General features: G+C 46.1%; 10 non-coding genes across 10 annotated transcripts; all 10 read left to right on the forward strand.

The window, feature by feature from the left end:
• The first annotated feature begins 1,685 nt into the window (after positions 1-1,685).
• Positions 1,686-1,876, forward strand: LOC130326553 (U2 spliceosomal RNA). The gene has a single exon (XR_008871142.1). It is a non-coding gene; the product is annotated as a U2 spliceosomal RNA (small nuclear RNA).
• A 2,085-nt stretch (positions 1,877-3,961) lies between these two features.
• On the forward strand, positions 3,962-4,152 carry LOC130326539 (U2 spliceosomal RNA). The gene has a single exon (XR_008871129.1). It is a non-coding gene; the product is annotated as a U2 spliceosomal RNA (small nuclear RNA).
• A 2,087-nt stretch (positions 4,153-6,239) lies between these two features.
• LOC130326540 (U2 spliceosomal RNA) lies at positions 6,240-6,430 on the forward strand. Its single transcript, XR_008871130.1, has one exon. It is a non-coding gene; the product is annotated as a U2 spliceosomal RNA (small nuclear RNA).
• A 2,089-nt stretch (positions 6,431-8,519) lies between these two features.
• LOC130326541 (U2 spliceosomal RNA) lies at positions 8,520-8,710 on the forward strand. Its single transcript, XR_008871131.1, has one exon. It is a non-coding gene; the product is annotated as a U2 spliceosomal RNA (small nuclear RNA).
• A 2,088-nt stretch (positions 8,711-10,798) lies between these two features.
• Positions 10,799-10,989, forward strand: LOC130326542 (U2 spliceosomal RNA). The gene has a single exon (XR_008871132.1). It is a non-coding gene; the product is annotated as a U2 spliceosomal RNA (small nuclear RNA).
• A 2,084-nt stretch (positions 10,990-13,073) lies between these two features.
• On the forward strand, positions 13,074-13,266 carry LOC130326558 (U2 spliceosomal RNA). Its single transcript, XR_008871146.1, has one exon. It is a non-coding gene; the product is annotated as a U2 spliceosomal RNA (small nuclear RNA).
• Positions 13,267-15,359: 2,093 nt separating this feature from the next.
• On the forward strand, positions 15,360-15,550 carry LOC130326543 (U2 spliceosomal RNA). Its single transcript, XR_008871133.1, has one exon. It is a non-coding gene; the product is annotated as a U2 spliceosomal RNA (small nuclear RNA).
• Positions 15,551-17,643: 2,093 nt separating this feature from the next.
• On the forward strand, positions 17,644-17,834 carry LOC130326546 (U2 spliceosomal RNA). The gene has a single exon (XR_008871135.1). It is a non-coding gene; the product is annotated as a U2 spliceosomal RNA (small nuclear RNA).
• A 2,101-nt stretch (positions 17,835-19,935) lies between these two features.
• Positions 19,936-20,126, forward strand: LOC130326547 (U2 spliceosomal RNA). Its single transcript, XR_008871136.1, has one exon. It is a non-coding gene; the product is annotated as a U2 spliceosomal RNA (small nuclear RNA).
• Positions 20,127-22,203: 2,077 nt separating this feature from the next.
• On the forward strand, positions 22,204-22,396 carry LOC130326559 (U2 spliceosomal RNA). Its single transcript, XR_008871147.1, has one exon. It is a non-coding gene; the product is annotated as a U2 spliceosomal RNA (small nuclear RNA).
• The last annotated feature ends 449 nt before the right edge of the window (positions 22,397-22,845 follow it).

Here is a 22,845-nt window from a genome sequence, read left to right on the forward strand (position 1 = left end):
ACTTGATGGACATATGTCTTTTTTCGACCGTACTAACTATGTAACTATGTAACATAACATGGGGGGGGGGGGGTCTCCTGGCTGTTCACACAGGTGTGTCATTGCTGTACATTGACCATGCATTGCTTCTGTGGTATTGCAAAGGCAAAGACAAATGCTTCCAGCCATCCATTGCACTAATGGATTGGTCATCAGCTGGCTGTCTATGTCCCGCATCAATATAGACCAAAGTACAGAGGGTTAGGCTATGCTATTGTGCACCTACCTGATGCATCAGAAGGTGCGAGGCCCTTGCTAAATTCTGTGCACAGACTTTGAGATCTATACTTTAGACTGTATCTAAACCTGCTCCAACATGGACTGACATTCTGGCCTACTTTCAGCCGATGCGACTTGTCTGTCGCTGAACAGTCGCTTTTTATGTATTCAGCACCTATGTATAATGTTGTAAAAATGCTCTAGAAGCTAAAGTCGCAGAAATGTCACACATATTTGGCCTGCAACTTTCTGTGCGACAAATTCAGACAGGAAAAATCAGTATAAATCCTTAGAAAATTATCCCCCAGTGTCTCCATCTGCTGGCGGTATTGAATAAGCATTGCTGCACTGATGGGGTATGCATTAGACGAAAAAAAAGAAGAAAAAGAAGAATAATACGCCCAGAAAAGAGGCGAAAAGGAGAAAAACGTAAAAAAACGTGAAAAAAAAGTAAGAGGAAGAGAAGGGAAAAAAAGGTGGAAATGGGTTTAAAAGTGATTTTGGCGGAGAAATATATATATATATATATATATATATATATATATATATATATACGCGCACACACACACATATATATAAACGTATTCTCCGTTGAGATATTGCAGCCGCTGCTGTGTCCAGGCCCAGGAGCCTTAGCACTGTGCTGTGATGTCACTCAATACCACTGACATCACTAGGTGTAAACAACATCTCTCCTTTGCTGTGTATGTGACTATGGAGCTGTTTGGTGATGTCGTCTATTATGGCCTTCATAGAAGCAACAGGAGATTGTTGCATCCATCTAGAACCCTCAGAACTACAGTGCTATGATGTCACTCACTTCCACAGGCCTTGCAGAGTGTAAACAACAACAACCCAGCTTTGTTGTGTATGTAACCATAGGGATTTGTGATGTCACCTAGAACCTTCACAGCAGCGACAGCTTTATGAGGAGCATCAGCACTGCTCTGCCTGAGCAGAACCATCACCGCCATAGGTTGTCAAATAACCCGGATTTAACCCACACAGGTAAGTCCAATGGGGTGCAGGCATGTCCTCTATGCTTACAGCTTCCCGTGGGTGTTGGTTTGATACCGTTTGGGGACAGCCAAGGAGGCATCTGCAGGCAACAAAGGTAGGTGTGTGCTTGTGTGTGTGTTTCCTATGCAGATCCTAAGCCCAGTGTCACATGCAAGTGGGAGGAGTAAGAAGGGTTCCTGGCAAATCCGGGTTATGGATTGCATTTAAAAAGGCCCCGTGGGAGTGCAATGGGCCCCTGTCTTGCTGCTTAGCAATAATGGTATGGGTTTAGGTTCTGCTGTGTGTACTGATGGTTGACTGCCCCCCAGCCCAGAGTGTGCATGGAAAATTGTCTGGCAGCCTCCCTGACAGCAAGCAGTGATAGTGCCCATGAAGGGCACCTTGTTGGGCCCGCCCCTTTCACGGTTATCGCTTCTCGGCCTTTTGGCTAAGATCAAGTGTAGTATCTGTTCTTATCAGTTTAATATCTGATACGTCCCCTATCTGGGGACCATATATTAAATGGATTTTTGAGAACGGGGGCCGATTTCGAAGCTTGCTTCCGTCACCCTATGCATTGACCCGATATGGCAGTATCTTCGGGTACAGTGCACCACCCCCTTACAGGGTTAAAAAGAAAGATTCCTACTTTCATTGCTACCTGCTTGCTGGCTAGCCAGCTAGCCAGCCCTGTGGGCCTTGCTGCTGCTGCAGCCAAAAAACAAAAGGTGGTGCTGCTGCTGCTTCTGCTGCTTCTGCTTCTGCTTGTGTCTGGCCGCTGTTGGAGCGTCCAGGCACAGGACTTCTGCTGCTGCTGACTAAATGGCCTCCTTAATTGGATCATTTGAGTAGCCAGCACACCTGTGCAGGTAGGGCATGACATGATAGGCAGCTGCCTTGATAGCGGGTGGGTGCTGAATGTTCCTAATTGACAAAATAAGATTAATGCTTATGAAGAAATATAAAATCTCATCCCTTCCCCAATATCGCGCCACACCCCTACCCCTTAATTCCCTGGTTGAACTTGATGGACATATGTCTTTTTTCGACCGTACTAACTATGTAACTATGTAACATAACATGGGGCGGGGGGGGGTCTCCTGGCTGTTCACACAGGTGTGTCATTGCTGTACATTGACCATGCATTGCTTCTGTGGTATTGCAAAGGCAAAGACAAATGCTTCCAGCCATCCATTGCACTAATGGATTGGTCATCAGCTGGCTGTCTATGTCCCGCATCAATATAGACCAAAGTACAGAGGGTTAGGCTATGCTATTGTGCACCTACCTAATGCATCAGAAGGTGCGAGGCCCTTGCTAAATTCTGTGCACAGACTTTGAGATCTATACTTTAGACTGTATCTAAACCTGCTCCAACATGGACTGACATTCTGGCCTACTTTCAGCCGATGCGACTTGTCTGTCGCTGAACAGTCGCTTTTTATGTATTCAGCACCTATGTATAATGTTGTAAAAATGCTCTAGAAGCTAAAGTCGCAGAAATGTCACACATATTTGGCCTGCAACTTTCTGTGCGACAAATTCAGACAGGAAAAATCAGTATAAATCCTTAGAAAATTATCCCCCAGTGTCTCCATCTGCTGGCGGTATTGAATAAGCATTGCTGCACTGATGGGGTATGCATTAGACGAAAAAAAAGAAGAAAAAGAAGAATAATACGCCCAGAAAAGAGGCGAAAAGGAGAAAAACGTAAAAAAACGTGAAAAAAAAGTAAGAGGAAGAGAAGGGAAAAAAAGGTGGAAATGGGTTTAAAAGTGATTTCGGCGGAGAAATATATATATATATATATATATATATATATATATATATACGCGCACACACACACATATATATAAACGTATTCTCCGTTGAGATATTGCAGCCGCTGCTGTGTCCAGGCCCAGGAGCCTTAGCACTGTGCTGTGATGTCACTCAATACCACTGACATCACTAGGTGTAAACAACATCTCTCCTTTGCTGTGTATGTGACTATGGAGCTGTTTGGTGATGTCGTCTATTATGGCCTTCATAGAAGCAACAGGAGATTGTTGCATCCATCTAGAACCCTCAGAACTACAGTGCTATGATGTCACTCACTTCCACAGGCCTTGCAGAGTGTAAACAACAACAACCCAGCTTTGTTGTGTATGTAACCATAGGGATTTGTGATGTCACCTAGAACCTTCACAGCAGCGACAGCTTTATGAGGAGCATCAGCACTGCTCTGCCTGAGCAGAACCATCACCGCCATAGGTTGTCAAATAACCCGGATTTAACCCACACAGGTAAGTCCAATGGGGTGCAGGCATGTCCTCTATGCTTACAGCTTCCCGTGGGTGTTGGTTTGATACCGTTTGGGGACAGCCAAGGAGGCATCTGCAGGCAACAAAGGTAGGTGTGTGCTTGTGTGTGTGTTTCCTATGCAGATCCTAAGCCCAGTGTCACATGCAAGTAGGAGGAGTAAGAAGGGTTCCTGGCAAATCCGGGTTATGGATTGCATTTAAAAAGGCCCCGTGGGAGTGCAATGGGCCCCTGTCTTGCTGCTTAGCAATAATGGTATGGGTTTAGGTTCTGCTGTGTGTACTGGTGGTTGACTGCCCCCCAGCCCAGAGTGTGCATGGAAAATTGTCTGGCAGCCTCCCTGACAGCAAGCAGTGATAGTGCCCATGAAGGGCACCTTGTTGGGCCCGCCCCTTTCACGGTTATCGCTTCTCGGCCTTTTGGCTAAGATCAAGTGTAGTATCTGTTCTTATCAGTTTAATATCTGATACGTCCCCTATCTGGGGACCATATATTAAATGGATTTTTGAGAACGGGGGCCGATTTCGAAGCTTGCTTCCGTCGCCCTATGCATTGACCCGATATGGCAGTATCTTCGGGTACAGTGCACCACCCCCTTACAGGGTTAAAAAGAAAGATTCCTACTTTCATTGCTACCTGCTTGCTGGCTAGCCAGCTAGCCAGCCCTGTGGGCCTTGCTGCTGCTGCAGCCAAAAAACAAAAGGTGGTGCTGCTGCTGCTTCTGCTGCTTCTGCTTCTGCTTGTGTCTGGCCGCTGTTGGAGCGTCCAGGCACAGGACTTCTGCTGCTGCTGACTAAATGGCCTCCTTAATTGGATCATTTGAGTAGCCAGCACACCTGTGCAGGTAGGGCATGACATGATAGGCAGCTGCCTTGATAGCGGGTGGGTGCTGAATGTTCCTAATTGACAAAATAAGATTAATGCTTATGAAGAAATATAAAATCTCATCCCTTCCCCAATATCGCGCCACACCCCTACCCCTTAATTCCCTGGTTGAACTTGATGGACATATGTCTTTTTTCGACCGTACTAACTATGTAACTATGTAACATAACATGGGGGGGGGGGGTCTCCTGGCTGTTCACACAGGTGTGTCATTGCTGTACATTGACCATGCATTGCTTCTGTGGTATTGCAAAGGCAAAGACAAATGCTTCCAGCCATCCATTGCACTAATGGATTGGTCATCAGCTGGCTGTCTATGTCCCGCATCAATATAGACCAAAGTACAGAGGGTTAGGCTATGCTATTGTGCACCTACCTGATGCATCAGAAGGTGCGAGGCCCTTGCTAAATTCTGTGCACAGACTTTGAGATCTATACTTTAGACTGTATCTAAACCTGCTCCAACATGGACTGACATTCTGGCCTACTTTCAGCCGATGCGACTTGTCTGTCGCTGAACAGTCGCTTTTTATGTATTCAGCACCTATGTATAATGTTGTAAAAATGCTCTAGAAGCTAAAGTCGCAGAAATGTCACACATATTTGGCCTGCAACTTTCTGTGCGACAAATTCAGACAGGAAAAATCAGTATAAATCCTTAGAAAATTATCCCCCAGTGTCTCCATCTGCTGGCGGTATTGAATAAGCATTGCTGCACTGATGGGGTATGCATTAGACGAAAAAAAAGAAGAAAAAGAAGAATAATACGCCCAGAAAAGAGGCGAAAAGGAGAAAAACGTAAAAAAACGTGAAAAAAAAGTAAGAGGAAGAGAAGGGAAAAAAAGGTGGAAATGGGTTTAAAAGTGATTTCGGCGGAGAAATATATATATATATATATATATATATATATATATATATATACGCGCACACACACACATATATATAAACGTATTCTCCGTTGAGATATTGCAGCCGCTGCTGTGTCCAGGCCCAGGAGCCTTAGCACTGTGCTGTGATGTCACTCAATACCACTGACATCACTAGGTGTAAACAACATCTCTCCTTTGCTGTGTATGTGACTATGGAGCTGTTTGGTGATGTCGTCTATTATGGCCTTCATAGAAGCAACAGGAGATTGTTGCATCCATCTAGAACCCTCAGAACTACAGTGCTATGATGTCACTCACTTCCACAGGCCTTGCAGAGTGTAAACAACAACAACCCAGCTTTGTTGTGTATGTAACCATAGGGATTTGTGATGTCACCTAGAACCTTCACAGCAGCGACAGCTTTATGAGGAGCATCAGCACTGCTCTGCCTGAGCAGAACCATCACCGCCATAGGTTGTCAAATAACCCGGATTTAACCCACACAGGTAAGTCCAATGGGGTGCAGGCATGTCCTCTATGCTTACAGCTTCCCGTGGGTGTTGGTTTGATACCGTGTTTGGGGACAGCCAAGGAGGCATCTGCAGGCAACAAAGGTAGGTGTGTGCTTGTGTGTGTGTTTCCTATGCAGATCCTAAGCCCAGTGTCACATGCAAGTAGGAGGAGTAAGAAGGGTTCCTGGCAAATCCGGGTTATGGATTGCATTTAAAAAGGCCCCGTGGGAGTGCAATGGGCCCCTGTCTTGCTGCTTAGCAATAATGGTATGGGTTTAGGTTCTGCTGTGTGTACTGGTGGTTGACTGCCCCCCAGCCCAGAGTGTGCATGGAAAATTGTCTGGCAGCCTCCCTGACAGCAAGCAGTGATAGTGCCCATGAAGGGCACCTTGTTGGGCCCGCCCCTTTCACGGTTATCGCTTCTCGGCCTTTTGGCTAAGATCAAGTGTAGTATCTGTTCTTATCAGTTTAATATCTGATACGTCCCCTATCTGGGGACCATATATTAAATGGATTTTTGAGAACGGGGGCCGATTTCGAAGCTTGCTTCCGTCGCCCTATGCATTGACCCGATATGGCAGTATCTTCGGGTACAGTGCACCACCCCCTTACAGGGTTAAAAAGAAAGATTCCTACTTTCATTGCTACCTGCTTGCTGGCTAGCCAGCTAGCCAGCCCTGTGGGCCTTGCTGCTGCTGCAGCCAAAAAACAAAAGGTGGTGCTGCTGCTGCTTCTGCTGCTTCTGCTTCTGCTTGTGTCTGGCCGCTGTTGGAGCGTCCAGGCACAGGACTTCTGCTGCTGCTGACTAAATGGCCTCCTTAATTGGATCATTTGAGTAGCCAGCACACCTGTGCAGGTAGGGCATGACATGATAGGCAGCTGCCTTGATAGCGGGTGGGTGCTGAATGTTCCTAATTGACAAAATAAGATTAATGCTTATGAAGAAATATAAAATCTCATCCCTTCCCCAATATCGCGCCACACCCCTACCCCTTAATTCCCTGGTTGAACTTGATGGACATATGTCTTTTTTCGACCGTACTAACTATGTAACTATGTAACATAACATGGGGGGGGGGGGTCTCCTGGCTGTTCACACAGGTGTGTCATTGCTGTACATTGACCATGCATTGCTTCTGTGGTATTGCAAAGGCAAAGACAAATGCTTCCAGCCATCCATTGCACTAATGGATTGGTCATCAGCTGGCTGTCTATGTCCCGCATCAATATAGACCAAAGTACAGAGGGTTAGGCTATGCTATTGTGCACCTACCTGATGCATCAGAAGGTGCGAGGCCCTTGCTAAATTCTGTGCACAGACTTTGAGATCTATACTTTAGACTGTATCTAAACCTGCTCCAACATGGACTGACATTCTGGCCTACTTTCAGCCGATGCGACTTGTCTGTCGCTGAACAGTCGCTTTTTATGTATTCAGCACCTATGTATAATGTTGTAAAAATGCTCTAGAAGCTAAAGTCGCAGAAATGTCACACATATTTGGCCTGCAACTTTCTGTGCGACAAATTCAGACAGGAAAAATCAGTATAAATCCTTAGAAAATTATCCCCCAGTGTCTCCATCTGCTGGCGGTATTGAATAAGCATTGCTGCACTGATGGGGTATGCATTAGACGAAAAAAAAGAAGAAAAAGAAGAATAATACGCCCAGAAAAGAGGCGAAAAGGAGAAAAACGTAAAAAAACGTGAAAAAAAAGTAAGAGGAAGAGAAGGGAAAAAAAGGTGGAAATGGGTTTAAAAGTGATTTCGGCGGAGAAATATATATATATATATATATATATATATATATATATATATATATACGCGCACACACACACATATATATAAACGTATTCTCCGTTGAGATATTGCAGCCGCTGCTGTGTCCAGGCCCAGGAGCCTTAGCACTGTGCTGTGATGTCACTCAATACCACTGACATCACTAGGTGTAAACAACATCTCTCCTTTGCTGTGTATGTGACTATGGAGCTGTTTGGTGATGTCGTCTATTATGGCCTTCATAGAAGCAACAGGAGATTGTTGCATCCATCTAGAACCCTCAGAACTACAGTGCTATGATGTCACTCACTTCCACAGGCCTTGCAGAGTGTAAACAACAACAACCCAGCTTTGTTGTGTATGTAACCATAGGGATTTGTGATGTCACCTAGAACCTTCACAGCAGCGACAGCTTTATGAGGAGCATCAGCACTGCTCTGCCTGAGCAGAACCATCACCGCCATAGGTTGTCAAATAACCCGGATTTAACCCACACAGGTAAGTCCAATGGGGTGCAGGCATGTCCTCTATGCTTACAGCTTCCCGTGGGTGTTGGTTTGATACCGTTTGGGGACAGCCAAGGAGGCATCTGCAGGCAACAAAGGTAGGTGTGTGCTTGTGTGTGTGTTTCCTATGCAGATCCTAAGCCCAGTGTCACATGCAAGTAGGAGGAGTAAGAAGGGTTCCTGGCAAATCCGGGTTATGGATTGCATTTAAAAAGGCCCCGTGGGAGTGCAATGGGCCCCTGTCTTGCTGCTTAGCAATAATGGTATGGGTTTAGGTTCTGCTGTGTGTACTGGTGGTTGACTGCCCCCCAGCCCAGAGTGTGCATGGAAAATTGTCTGGCAGCCTCCCTGACAGCAAGCAGTGATAGTGCCCATGAAGGGCACCTTGTTGGGCCCGCCCCTTTCACGGTTATCGCTTCTCGGCCTTTTGGCTAAGATCAAGTGTAGTATCTGTTCTTATCAGTTTAATATCTGATACGTCCCCTATCTGGGGACCATATATTAAATGGATTTTTGAGAACGGGGGCCGATTTCGAAGCTTGCTTCCGTCGCCCTATGCATTGACCCGATATGGCAGTATCTTCGGGTACAGTGCACCACCCCCTTACAGGGTTAAAAAGAAAGATTCCTACTTTCATTGCTACCTGCTTGCTGGCTAGCCAGCTAGCCAGCCCTGTGGGCCTTGCTGCTGCTGCAGCCAAAAAACAAAAGGTGGTGCTGCTGCTGCTTCTGCTGCTTCTGCTTCTGCTTGTGTCTGGCCGCTGTTGGAGCGTCCAGGCACAGGACTTCTGCTGCTGCTGACTAAATGGCCTCCTTAATTGGATCATTTGAGTAGCCAGCACACCTGTGCAGGTAGGGCATGACATGATAGGCAGCTGCCTTGATAGCGGGTGGGTGCTGAATGTTCCTAATTGACAAAATAAGATTAATGCTTATGAAGAAATATAAAATCTCATCCCTTCCCCAATATCGCGCCACACCCCTACCCCTTAATTCCCTGGTTGAACTTGATGGACATATGTCTTTTTTCGACCGTACTAACTATGTAACTATGTAACATAACATGGGGGGGGGGGGGTCTCCTGGCTGTTCACACAGGTGTGTCATTGCTGTACATTGACCATGCATTGCTTCTGTGGTATTGCAAAGGCAAAGACAAATGCTTCCAGCCATCCATTGCACTAATGGATTGGTCATCAGCTGGCTGTCTATGTCCCGCATCAATATAGACCAAAGTACAGAGGGTTAGGCTATGCTATTGTGCACCTACCTGATGCATCAGAAGGTGCGAGGCCCTTGCTAAATTCTGTGCACAGACTTTGAGATCTATACTTTAGACTGTATCTAAACCTGCTCCAACATGGACTGACATTCTGGCCTACTTTCAGCCGATGCGACTTGTCTGTCGCTGAACAGTCGCTTTTTATGTATTCAGCACCTATGTATAATGTTGTAAAAATGCTCTAGAAGCTAAAGTCGCAGAAATGTCACACATATTTGGCCTGCAACTTTCTGTGCGACAAATTCAGACAGGAAAAATCAGTATAAATCCTTAGAAAATTATCCCCCAGTGTCTCCATCTGCTGGCGGTATTGAATAAGCATTGCTGCACTGATGGGGTATGCATTAGACGAAAAAAAAGAAGAAAAAGAAGAATAATACGCCCAGAAAAGAGGCGAAAAGGAGAAAAACGTAAAAAAACGTGAAAAAAAAGTAAGAGGAAGAGAAGGGAAAAAAAGGTGGAAATGGGTTTAAAAGTGATTTCGGCGGAGAAATATATATATATATATATATATATATATATATATATATATATACGCGCACACACACACATATATATAAACGTATTCTCCGTTGAGATATTGCAGCCGCTGCTGTGTCCAGGCCCAGGAGCCTTAGCACTGTGCTGTGATGTCACTCAATACCACTGACATCACTAGGTGTAAACAACATCTCTCCTTTGCTGTGTATGTGACTATGGAGCTGTTTGGTGATGTCGTCTATTATGGCCTTCATAGAAGCAACAGGAGATTGTTGCATCCATCTAGAACCCTCAGAACTACAGTGCTATGATGTCACTCACTTCCACAGGCCTTGCAGAGTGTAAACAACAACAACCCAGCTTTGTTGTGTATGTAACCATAGGGATTTGTGATGTCACCTAGAACCTTCACAGCAGCGACAGCTTTATGAGGAGCATCAGCACTGCTCTGCCTGAGCAGAACCATCACCGCCATAGGTTGTCAAATAACCCGGATTTAACCCACACAGGTAAGTCCAATGGGGTGCAGGCATGTCCTCTATGCTTACAGCTTCCCGTGGGTGTTGGTTTGATACCGTTTGGGGACAGCCAAGGAGGCATCTGCAGGCAACAAAGGTAGGTGTGTGCTTGTGTGTGTGTTTCCTATGCAGATCCTAAGCCCAGTGTCACATGCAAGTAGGAGGAGTAAGAAGGGTTCCTGGCAAATCCGGGTTATGGATTGCATTTAAAAAGGCCCCGTGGGAGTGCAATGGGCCCCTGTCTTGCTGCTTAGCAATAATGGTATGGGTTTAGGTTCTGCTGTGTGTACTGGTGGTTGACTGCCCCCCAGCCCAGAGTGTGCATGGAAAATTGTCTGGCAGCCTCCCTGACAGCAAGCAGTGATAGTGCCCATGAAGGGCACCTTGTTGGGCCCGCCCCTTTCACGGTTATCGCTTCTCGGCCTTTTGGCTAAGATCAAGTGTAGTATCTGTTCTTATCAGTTTAATATCTGATACGTCCCCTATCTGGGGACCATATATTAAATGGATTTTTGAGAACGGGGGCCGATTTCGAAGCTTGCTTCCGTCGCCCTATGCATTGACCCGATATGGCAGTATCTTCGGGTACAGTGCACCACCCCCTTACAGGGTTAAAAAGAAAGATTCCTACTTTCATTGCTACCTGCTTGCTGGCTAGCCAGCTAGCCAGCCCTGTGGGCCTTGCTGCTGCTGCAGCCAAAAAACAAAAGGTGGTGCTGCTGCTGCTTCTGCTGCTTCTGCTTCTGCTTGTGTCTGGCCGCTGTTGGAGCGTCCAGGCACAGGACTTCTGCTGCTGCTGACTAAATGGCCTCCTTAATTGGATCATTTGAGTAGCCAGCACACCTGTGCAGGTAGGGCATGACATGATAGGCAGCTGCCTTGATAGCGGGTGGGTGCTGAATGTTCCTAATTGACAAAATAAGATTAATGCTTATGAAGAAATATAAAATCTCATCCCTTCCCCAATATCGCGCCACACCCCTACCCCTTAATTCCCTGGTTGAACTTGATGGACATATGTCTTTTTTCGACCGTACTAACTATGTAACTATGTAACATAACATGGGGGGGGGGGGGTCTCCTGGCTGTTCACACAGGTGTGTCATTGCTGTACATTGACCATGCATTGCTTCTGTGGTATTGCAAAGGCAAAGACAAATGCTTCCAGCCATCCATTGCACTAATGGATTGGTCATCAGCTGGCTGTCTATGTCCCGCATCAATATAGACCAAAGTACAGAGGGTTAGGCTATGCTATTGTGCACCTACCTGATGCATCAGAAGGTGCGAGGCCCTTGCTAAATTCTGTGCACAGACTTTGAGATCTATACTTTAGACTGTATCTAAACCTGCTCCAACATGGACTGACATTCTGGCCTACTTTCAGCCGATGCGACTTGTCTGTCGCTGAACAGTCGCTTTTTATGTATTCAGCACCTATGTATAATGTTGTAAAAATGCTCTAGAAGCTAAAGTCGCAGAAATGTCACACATATTTGGCCTGCAACTTTCTGTGCGACAAATTCAGACAGGAAAAATCAGTATAAATCCTTAGAAAATTATCCCCCAGTGTCTCCATCTGCTGGCGGTATTGAATAAGCATTGCTGCACTGATGGGGTATGCATTAGACGAAAAAAAAGAAGAAAAAGAAGAATAATACGCCCAGAAAAGAGGCGAAAAGGAGAAAAACGTAAAAAAACGTGAAAAAAAAGTAAGAGGAAGAGAAGGGAAAAAAAGGTGGAAATGGGTTTAAAAGTGATTTCGGCGGAGAAATATATATATATATATATATATATATATATATATATATACGCGCACACACACACATATATATAAACGTATTCTCCGTTGAGATATTGCAGCCGCTGCTGTGTCCAGGCCCAGGAGCCTTAGCACTGTGCTGTGATGTCACTCAATACCACTGACATCACTAGGTGTAAACAACATCTCTCCTTTGCTGTGTATGTGACTATGGAGCTGTTTGGTGATGTCGTCTATTATGGCCTTCATAGAAGCAACAGGAGATTGTTGCATCCATCTAGAACCCTCAGAACTACAGTGCTATGATGTCACTCACTTCCACAGGCCTTGCAGAGTGTAAACAACAACAACCCAGCTTTGTTGTGTATGTAACCATAGGGATTTGTGATGTCACCTAGAACCTTCACAGCAGCGACAGCTTTATGAGGAGCATCAGCACTGCTCTGCCTGAGCAGAACCATCACCGCCATAGGTTGTCAAATAACCCGGATTTAACCCACACAGGTAAGTCCAATGGGGTGCAGGCATGTCCTCTATGCTTACAGCTTCCCGTGGGTGTTGGTTTGATACCGTTTGGGGACAGCCAAGGAGGCATCTGCAGGCAACAAAGGTAGGTGTGTGCTTGTGTGTGTGTTTCCTATGCAGATCCTAAGCCCAGTGTCACATGCAAGTAGGAGGAGTAAGAAGGGTTCCTGGCAAATCCGGGTTATGGATTGCATTTAAAAAGGCCCCGTGGGAGTGCAATGGGCCCCTGTCTTGCTGCTTAGCAATAATGGTATGGGTTTAGGTTCTGCTGTGTGTACTGGTGGTTGACTGCCCCCCAGCCCAGAGTGTGCATGGAAAATTGTCTGGCAGCCTCCCTGACAGCAAGCAGTGATAGTGCCCATGAAGGGCACCTTGTTGGGCCCGCCCCTTTCACGGTTATCGCTTCTCGGCCTTTTGGCTAAAGCCTTTGGTGTAGTATCTGTTCTTATCAGTTTAATATCTGATACGTCCCCTATCTGGGGACCATATATTAAATGGATTTTTGAGAACGGGGGCCGATTTCGAAGCTTGCTTCCGTCGCCCTATGCATTGACCCGATATGGCAGTATCTTCGGGTACAGTGCACCACCCCCTTACAGGGTTAAAAAGAAAGATTCCTACTTTCATTGCTACCTGCTTGCTGGCTAGCCAGCTAGCCAGCCCTGTGGGCCTTGCTGCTGCTGCAGCCAAAAAACAAAAGGTGGTGCTGCTGCTGCTTCTGCTGCTTCTGCTTCTGCTTGTGTCTGGCCGCTGTTGGAGCGTCCAGGCACAGGACTTCTGCTGCTGCTGACTAAATGGCCTCCTTAATTGGATCATTTGAGTAGCCAGCACACCTGTGCAGGTAGGGCATGACATGATAGGCAGCTGCCTTGATAGCGGGTGGGTGCTGAATGTTCCTAATTGACAAAATAAGATTAATGCTTATGAAGAAATATAAAATCTCATCCCTTCCCCAATATCGCGCCACACCCCTACCCCTTAATTCCCTGGTTGAACTTGATGGACATATGTCTTTTTTCGACCGTACTAACTATGTAACTATGTAACATAACATGGGGGGGGGGGGGGGGGGGGGGTCTCCTGGCTGTTCACACAGGTGTGTCATTGCTGTACATTGACCATGCATTGCTTCTGTGGTATTGCAAAGGCAAAGACAAATGCTTCCAGCCATCCATTGCACTAATGGATTGGTCATCAGCTGGCTGTCTATGTCCCGCATCAATATAGACCAAAGTACAGAGGGTTAGGCTATGCTATTGTGCACCTACCTGATGCATCAGAAGGTGCGAGGCCCTTGCTAAATTCTGTGCACAGACTTTGAGATCTATACTTTAGACTGTATCTAAACCTGCTCCAACATGGACTGACATTCTGGCCTACTTTCAGCCGATGCGACTTGTCTGTCGCTGAACAGTCGCTTTTTATGTATTCAGCACCTATGTATAATGTTGTAAAAATGCTCTAGAAGCTAAAGTCGCAGAAATGTCACACATATTTGGCCTGCAACTTTCTGTGCGACAAATTCAGACAGGAAAAATCAGTATAAATCCTTAGAAAATTATCCCCCAGTGTCTCCATCTGCTGGCGGTATTGAATAAGCATTGCTGCACTGATGGGGTATGCATTAGACGAAAAAAAAGAAGAAAAAGAAGAATAATACGCCCAGAAAAGAGGCGAAAAGGAGAAAAACGTAAAAAAACGTGAAAAAAAAGTAAGAGGAAGAGAAGGGAAAAAAAGGTGGAAATGGGTTTAAAAGTGATTTCGGCGGAGAAATATATATATATATATATATATATATATATATATATATACGCGCACACACACACATATATATAAACGTATTCTCCGTTGAGATATTGCAGCCGCTGCTGTGTCCAGGCCCAGGAGCCTTAGCACTGTGCTGTGATGTCACTCAATACCACTGACATCACTAGGTGTAAACAACATCTCTCCTTTGCTGTGTATGTGACTATGGAGCTGTTTGGTGATGTCGTCTATTATGGCCTTCATAGAAGCAACAGGAGATTGTTGCATCCATCTAGAACCCTCAGAACTACAGTGCTATGATGTCACTCACTTCCACAGGCCTTGCAGAGTGTAAACAACAACAACCCAGCTTTGTTGTGTATGTAACCATAGGGATTTGTGATGTCACCTAGAACCTTCACAGCAGCGACAGCTTTATGAGGAGCATCAGCACTGCTCTGCCTGAGCAGAACCATCACCGCCATAGGTTGTCAAATAACCCGGATTTAACCCACACAGGTAAGTCCAATGGGGTGCAGGCATGTCCTCTATGCTTACAGCTTCCCGTGGGTGTTGGTTTGATACCGTTTGGGGACAGCCAAGGAGGCATCTGCAGGCAACAAAGGTAGGTGTGTGCTTGTGTGTGTGTTTCCTATGCAGATCCTAAGCCCAGTGTCACATGCAAGTAGGAGGAGTAAGAAGGGTTCCTGGCAAATCCGGGTTATGGATTGCATTTAAAAAGGCCCCGTGGGAGTGCAATGGGCCCCTGTCTTGCTGCTTAGCAATAATGGTATGGGTTTAGGTTCTGCTGTGTGTACTGGTGGTTGACTGCCCCCCAGCCCAGAGTGTGCATGGAAAATTGTCTGGCAGCCTCCCTGACAGCAAGCAGTGATAGTGCCCATGAAGGGCACCTTGTTGGGCCCGCCCCTTTCACGGTTATCGCTTCTCGGCCTTTTGGCTAAGATCAAGTGTAGTATCTGTTCTTATCAGTTTAATATCTGATACGTCCCCTATCTGGGGACCATATATTAAATGGATTTTTGAGAACGGGGGCCGATTTCGAAGCTTGCTTCCGTCGCCCTATGCATTGACCCGATATGGCAGTATCTTCGGGTACAGTGCACCACCCCCTTACAGGGTTAAAAAGAAAGATTCCTACTTTCATTGCTACCTGCTTGCTGGCTAGCCAGCTAGCCAGCCCTGTGGGCCTTGCTGCTGCTGCAGCCAAAAAACAAAAGGTGGTGCTGCTGCTGCTTCTGCTGCTTCTGCTTCTGCTTGTGTCTGGCCGCTGTTGGAGCGTCCAGGCACAGGACTTCTGCTGCTGCTGACTAAATGGCCTCCTTAATTGGATCATTTGAGTAGCCAGCACACCTGTGCAGGTAGGGCATGACATGATAGGCAGCTGCCTTGATAGCGGGTGGGTGCTGAATGTTCCTAATTGACAAAATAAGATTAATGCTTATGAAGAAATATAAAATCTCATCCCTTCCCCAATATCGCGCCACACCCCTACCCCTTAATTCCCTGGTTGAACTTGATGGACATATGTCTTTTTTCGACCGTACTAACTATGTAACTATGTAACATAACATGGGGGGGGGGGGGGGGGGGTCTCCTGGCTGTTCACACAGGTGTGTCATTGCTGTACATTGACCATGCATTGCTTCTGTGGTATTGCAAAGGCAAAGACAAATGCTTCCAGCCATCCATTGCACTAATGGATTGGTCATCAGCTGGCTGTCTATGTCCCGCATCAATATAGACCAAAGTACAGAGGGTTAGGCTATGCTATTGTGCACCTACCTGATGCATCAGAAGGTGCGAGGCCCTTGCTAAATTCTGTGCACAGACTTTGAGATCTATACTTTAGACTGTATCTAAACCTGCTCCAACATGGACTGACATTCTGGCCTACTTTCAGCCGATGCGACTTGTCTGTCGCTGAACAGTCGCTTTTTATGTATTCAGCACCTATGTATAATGTTGTAAAAATGCTCTAGAAGCTAAAGTCGCAGAAATGTCACACATATTTGGCCTGCAACTTTCTGTGCGACAAATTCAGACAGGAAAAATCAGTATAAATCCTTAGAAAATTATCCCCCAGTGTCTCCATCTGCTGGCGGTATTGAATAAGCATTGCTGCACTGATGGGGTATGCATTAGACGAAAAAAAAGAAGAAAAAGAAGAATAATACGCCCAGAAAAGAGGCGAAAAGGAGAAAAACGTAAAAAAACGTGAAAAAAAAGTAAGAGGAAGAGAAGGGAAAAAAAGGTGGAAATGGGTTTAAAAGTGATTTCGGCGGAGAAATATATATATATATATATATATATATATATATATATATATATACGCGCACACACACACATATATATAAACGTATTCTCCGTTGAGATATTGCAGCCGCTGCTGTGTCCAGGCCCAGGAGCCTTAGCACTGTGCTGTGATGTCACTCAATACCACTGACATCACTAGGTGTAAACAACATCTCTCCTTTGCTGTGTATGTGACTATGGAGCTGTTTGGTGATGTCGTCTATTATGGCCTTCATAGAAGCAACAGGAGATTGTTGCATCCATCTAGAACCCTCAGAACTACAGTGCTATGATGTCACTCACTTCCACAGGCCTTGCAGAGTGTAAACAACAACAACCCAGCTTTGTTGTGTATGTAACCATAGGGATTTGTGATGTCACCTAGAACCTTCACAGCAGCGACAGCTTTATGAGGAGCATCAGCACTGCTCTGCCTGAGCAGAACCATCACCGCCATAGGTTGTCAAATAACCCGGATTTAACCCACACAGGTAAGTCCAATGGGGTGCAGGCATGTCCTCTATGCTTACAGCTTCCCGTGGGTGTTGGTTTGATACCGTTTGGGGACAGCCAAGGAGGCATCTGCAGGCAACAAAGGTAGGTGTGTGCTTGTGTGTGTGTTTCCTATGCAGATCCTAAGCCCAGTGTCACATGCAAGTAGGAGGAGTAAGAAGGGTTCCTGGCAAATCGGGTTATGGATTGCATTTAAAAAGGCCCCGTGGGAGTGCAATGGGCCCCTGTCTTGCTGCTTAGCAATAATGGTATGGGTTTAGGTTCTGCTGTGTGTACTGGTGGTTGACTGCCCCCCAACCCAGAGTGTGCATGGAAAATTGTCTGGCAGCCTCCCTGACAGCAAGCAGTGATAGTGCCCATGAAGGGCACCTTGTTGGGCCCGCCCCTTTCACGGTTATCGCTTCTCGGCCTTTTGGCTAAGATCAAGTGTAGTATCTGTTCTTATCAGTTTAATATCTGATACGTCCCCTATCTGGGGACCATATATTAAATGGATTTTTGAGAACGGGGGCCGATTTCGAAGCTTGCTTCCGTCGCCCTATGCATTGACCCGATATGGCAGTATCTTCGGGTACAGTGCACCACCCCCTTACAGGGTTAAAAAGAAAGATTCCTACTTTCATTGCTACCTGCTTGCTGGCTAGCCAGCTAGCCAGCCCTGTGGGCCTTGCTGCTGCTGCAGCCAAAAAACAAAAGGTGGTGCTGCTGCTGCTTCTGCTGCTTCTGCTTCTGCTTGTGTCTGGCCGCTGTTGGAGCGTCCAGGCACAGGACTTCTGCTGCTGCTGACTAAATGGCCTCCTTAATTGGATCATTTGAGTAGCCAGCACACCTGTGCAGGTAGGGGCATGACATGATAGGCAGCTGCCTTGATAGCGGGTGGGTGCTGAATGTTCCTAATTGACAAATAAGATTAATGCTTATGAAGAAATATAAAATCTCATCCCTTCCCCAATATCGCGCCACACCCCTACCCCTTAATTCCCTGGTTGAACTTGATGGACATATGTCTTTTTTCGACCGTACTAACTATGTAACTATGTAACATAACATGGGGGGGGGGGGGGGGGTCTCCATGGCTGTTCACACAGGTGTGTCATTGCTGTACATTGACCATGCATTGCTTCTGTGGTATTGCAAAGGCAAAGACAAATGCTTCCAGCCATCCATTGCACTAATGGATTGGTCATCAGCTGGCTGTCTATGTCCCCGCATCAATATAGACCAAAGTACAGAGGGTTAGGCTATGCTATTGTGCACCTACCTGATGCATCAGAAGGTGCGAGGCCCTTGCTAAATTCTGTGCACAGACTTTGAGATCTATACTTTAGACTGTATCTAAACCTGCTCCAACATGGACTGACATTCTGGCCTACTTTCAGCCGATGCGACTTGTCTGTCGCTGAACAGTCGCTTTTTATGTATTCAGCACCTATGTATAATGTTGTAAAAATGCTCTAGAAGCTAAAGTCGCAGAAATGTCACACATATTTGGCCTGCAACTTTCTGTGCGACAAATTCAGACAGGAAAAATCAGTATAAATCCTTAGAAAATTATCCCCCAGTGTCTCCATCTGCTGGCGGTATTGAATAAGCATTGCTGCACTGATGGGGTATGCATTAGACGAAAAAAAAGAAGAAAAAGAAGAATAATACGCCCAGAAAAGAGGCGAAAAGGAGAAAAACGTAAAAAAACGTGACAAAAAAGTAAGAGGAAGAGAAGGGAAAAAAAGGTGGAAATGGGTTTAAAAGTGATTTTGGCGGAGAAATATATATATATATATATATATATATATATATATATATATATATATATACGCGCACACACACACATATATATAAACGTATTCTCCGTTGAGATATTGCAGCCGCTGCTGTGTCCAGGCCCAGGAGCCTTAGCACTGTGCTGTGATGTCACTCAATACCACTGACATCACTAGGTGTAAACAACATCTCTCCTTTGCTGTGTATGTGACTATGGAGCTGTTTGGTGATGTCGTCTATTATGGCCTTCATAGAAGCAACAGGAGATTGTTGCATCCATCTAGAACCCTCAGAACTACAGTGCTATGATGTCACTCACTTCCACAGGCCTTGCAGAGTGTAAACAACAACAACCCAGCTTTGTTGTGTATGTAACCATAGGGATTTGTGATGTCACCCTAGAACCTTCACAGCAGCGACAGCTTTATGAGGAGCATCAGCACTGCTCTGCCTGAGCAGAACCATCACCGCCATAGGTTGTCAAATAACCCCGGATTTAACCCACACAGGTAAGTCCAATGGGGTGCAGGCATGTCCTCTATGCTTACAGCTTCCCGTGGGTGTTGGTTTGATACCGTTTGGGGACAGCCAAGGAGGCATCTGCAGGCAACAAAGGTAGGTGTGTGCTTGTGTGTGTGTTTCCTATGCAGATCCTAAGCCCAGTGTCACATGCAAGTAGGAGGAGTAAGAAGGGTTCCTGGCAAATCCGGGTTATGGATTGCATTTAAAAAGGCCCCGTGGGAGTGCAATGGGCCCCTGTCTTGCTGCTTAGCAATAATGGTATGGGTTTAGGTTCTGCTGTGTGTACTGGTGGTTGACTGCCCCCCAGCCAGAGTGTGCATGGAAAATTGTCTGGCAGCCTCCCTGACAGCAAGCAGTGATAGTGCCCATGAAGGGCACCTTGTTGGGCCCGCCCCTTTCACGGTTATCGCTTCTCGGCCTTTTGGCTAAGATCAAGTGTAGTATCTGTTCTTATCAGTTTAATATCTGATACGTCCCCTATCTGGGGACCATATATTAAATGGATTTTTGAGAACGGGGGCCGATTTCGAAGCTTGCTTCCGTCGCCCTATGCATTGACCCGATATGGCAGTATCTTCGGGTACAGTGCACCACCCCCTTACAGGGTTAAAAAGAAAGATTCCTACTTTCATTGCTACCTGCTTGCTGGCTAGCCAGCTAGCCAGCCCTGTGGGCCTTGCTGCTGCTGCAGCCAAAAAACAAAAGGTGGTGCTGCTGCTGCTTCTGCTGCTTCTGCTTCTGCTTGTGTCTGGCCGCTGTTGGAGCGTCCAGGCACAGGACTTCTGCTGCTGCTGACTAAATGGCCTCCTTAATTGGATCATTTGAGTAGCCAGCACACCTGTGCAGGTAGGGCATGACATGATAGGCAGCTGCCTTGATAGCGGGTGGGTGCTGAATGTTCCTAATTGACAAAATAAGATTAATGCTTATGAAGAAATATAAAATCTCATCCCTTCCCCAATATCGCACACCCCTACCCCTTAATTCCCTGGTTGAACTTGATGGACATATGTCTTTTTTCGACCGTACTAACTATGTAACTATGTAACATAACATGGGGGGGGGGGTCTCCTGGCTGTTCACACAGGTGTGTCATTGCTGTACATTGACCATGCATTGCTTCTGTGGTATTGCAAAGGCAAAGACAAATGCTTCCAGCCATCCATTGCACTAATGGATTGGTCATCAGCTGGCTGTCTATGTCCCGCATCAATATAGACCAAAGTACAGAGGGTTAGGCTATGCTATTGTGCACCTACCTGATGCATCAGAAGGTGCGAGGCCCTTGCTAAATTCTGTGCACAGACTTTGAGATCTATACTTTAGACTGTATCTAAACCTGCTCCAACATGGACTGACATTCTGGCCTACTTTCAGCCGATGCGACTTGTCTGTCGCTGAACAGTCGCTTTTTATGTATTCAGCACCTATGTATAATGTTGTAAAAATGCTCTAGAAGCTAAAGTCGCAGAAATGTCACACATATTTGGCCTGCAACTTTCTGTGCGACAAATTCAGACAGGAAAAATCAGTATAAATCCTTAGAAAATTATCCCCCAGTGTCTCCATCTGCTGGCGGTATTGAATAAGCATTGCTGCACTGATGGGGTATGCATTAGACGAAAAAAAAGAAGAAAAAGAAGAATAATACGCCCAGAAAAGAGGCGAAAAGGAGAAAAACGTAAAAAAACGTGAAAAAAAAGTAAGAGGAAGAGAAGGGAAAAAAAGGTGGAAATGGGTTTAAAAGTGATTTCGGCGGAGAAATATATATATATATATATATATATATATATATATATACGCGCACACACACACATATATATAAACGTATTCTCCGTTGAGATATTGCAGCCGCTGCTGTGTCCAGGCCCAGGAGCCTTAGCACTGTGCTGTGATCTCACTCAATACCACTGACATCACTAGGTGTAAACAACATCTCTCCTTTGCTGTGTATGTGACTATGGAGCTGTTTGGTGATGTCGTCTATTATGGCCTTCATAGAAGCAACAGGAGATTGTTGCATCCATCTAGAACCCTCAGAACTACAGTGCTATGATGTCACTCACTTCCACAGGCCTTGCAGAGTGTAAACAACAACAACCCAGCTTTGTTGTGTATGTAACCATAGGGATTTGTGATGTCACCTAGAACCTTCACAGCAGCGACAGCTTTATGAGGAGCATCAGCACTGCTCTGCCTGAGCAGAACCATCACCGCCATAGGTTGTCAAATAACCCGGATTTAACCCACACAGGTAAGTCCAATGGGGTGCAGGCATGTCCTCTATGCTTACAGCTTCCCGTGGGTGTTGGTTTGATACCGTTTGGGGACAGCCAAGGAGGCATCTGCAGGCAACAAAGGTAGGTGTGTGCTTGTGTGTGTGTTTCCTATGCAGATCCTAAGCCCAGTGTCACATGCAAGTAGGAGGAGTAAGAAGGGTTCCTGGCAAATCCGGGTTATGGATTGCATTTAAAAAGGCCCCGTGGGAGTGCAATGGGCCCCTGTCTTGCTGCTTAGCAATAATGGTATGGGTTTAGGTTCTGCTGTGTGTAACTGGTGGTTGACTGCCCCCCAGCCCAGAGTGTGCATGAAAATTGTCTGGCAGCCTCCCTGACAGCAAGCAGTGATAGTGCCCATGAAGGGCACCTTGTTGGGCCCGCCCCTTTCACGGTTATCGCTTCTCGGCCTTTTGGCTAAAGCCTTTGGTGTAGTATCTGTTCTTATCAGTTTAATATCTGATACGTCCCCTATCTGGGGACCATATATTAAATGGATTTTTGAGAACGGGGGCCGATTTCGAAGCTTGCTTCCGTCGCCCTATGCATTGACCCGATATGGCAGTATCTTCGGGTACAGTGCACCACCCCCTTACAGGGTTAAAAAGAAAGATTCCTACTTTCATTGCTACCTGCTTGCTGGCTAGCCAGCTAGCCAGCCCTGTGGGCCTTGCTGCTGCTGCAGCCAAAAAACAAAAGGTGGTGCTGCTGCTGCTTCTGCTGCTTCTGCTTCTGCTTGTGTCTGGCCGCTGTTGGAGCGTCCAGGCACAGGACTTCTGCTGCTGCTGACTAAATGGCCTCCTTAATTGGATCATTTGAGTAGCCAGCACACCTGTGCAGGTAGGGCATGACATGATAGGCAGCTGCCTTGATAGCGGGGTGGGTGCTGAATGTTCCTAATTGACAAAATAAGATTAATGCTTATGAAGAAATATAAAATCTCATCCCTTCCCCAATATCGCGCCACACCCCTACCCCTTAATTCCTGGTTGAACTTGATGGACATATGTCTTTTTTCGACCGTACTAACTATGTAACT

This window comes from Hyla sarda, unplaced genomic scaffold, assembly GCF_029499605.1.
Source record: "Hyla sarda isolate aHylSar1 unplaced genomic scaffold, aHylSar1.hap1 scaffold_285, whole genome shotgun sequence".
Lineage (NCBI taxonomy): Eukaryota > Metazoa > Chordata > Amphibia > Anura > Hylidae > Hyla > Hyla sarda.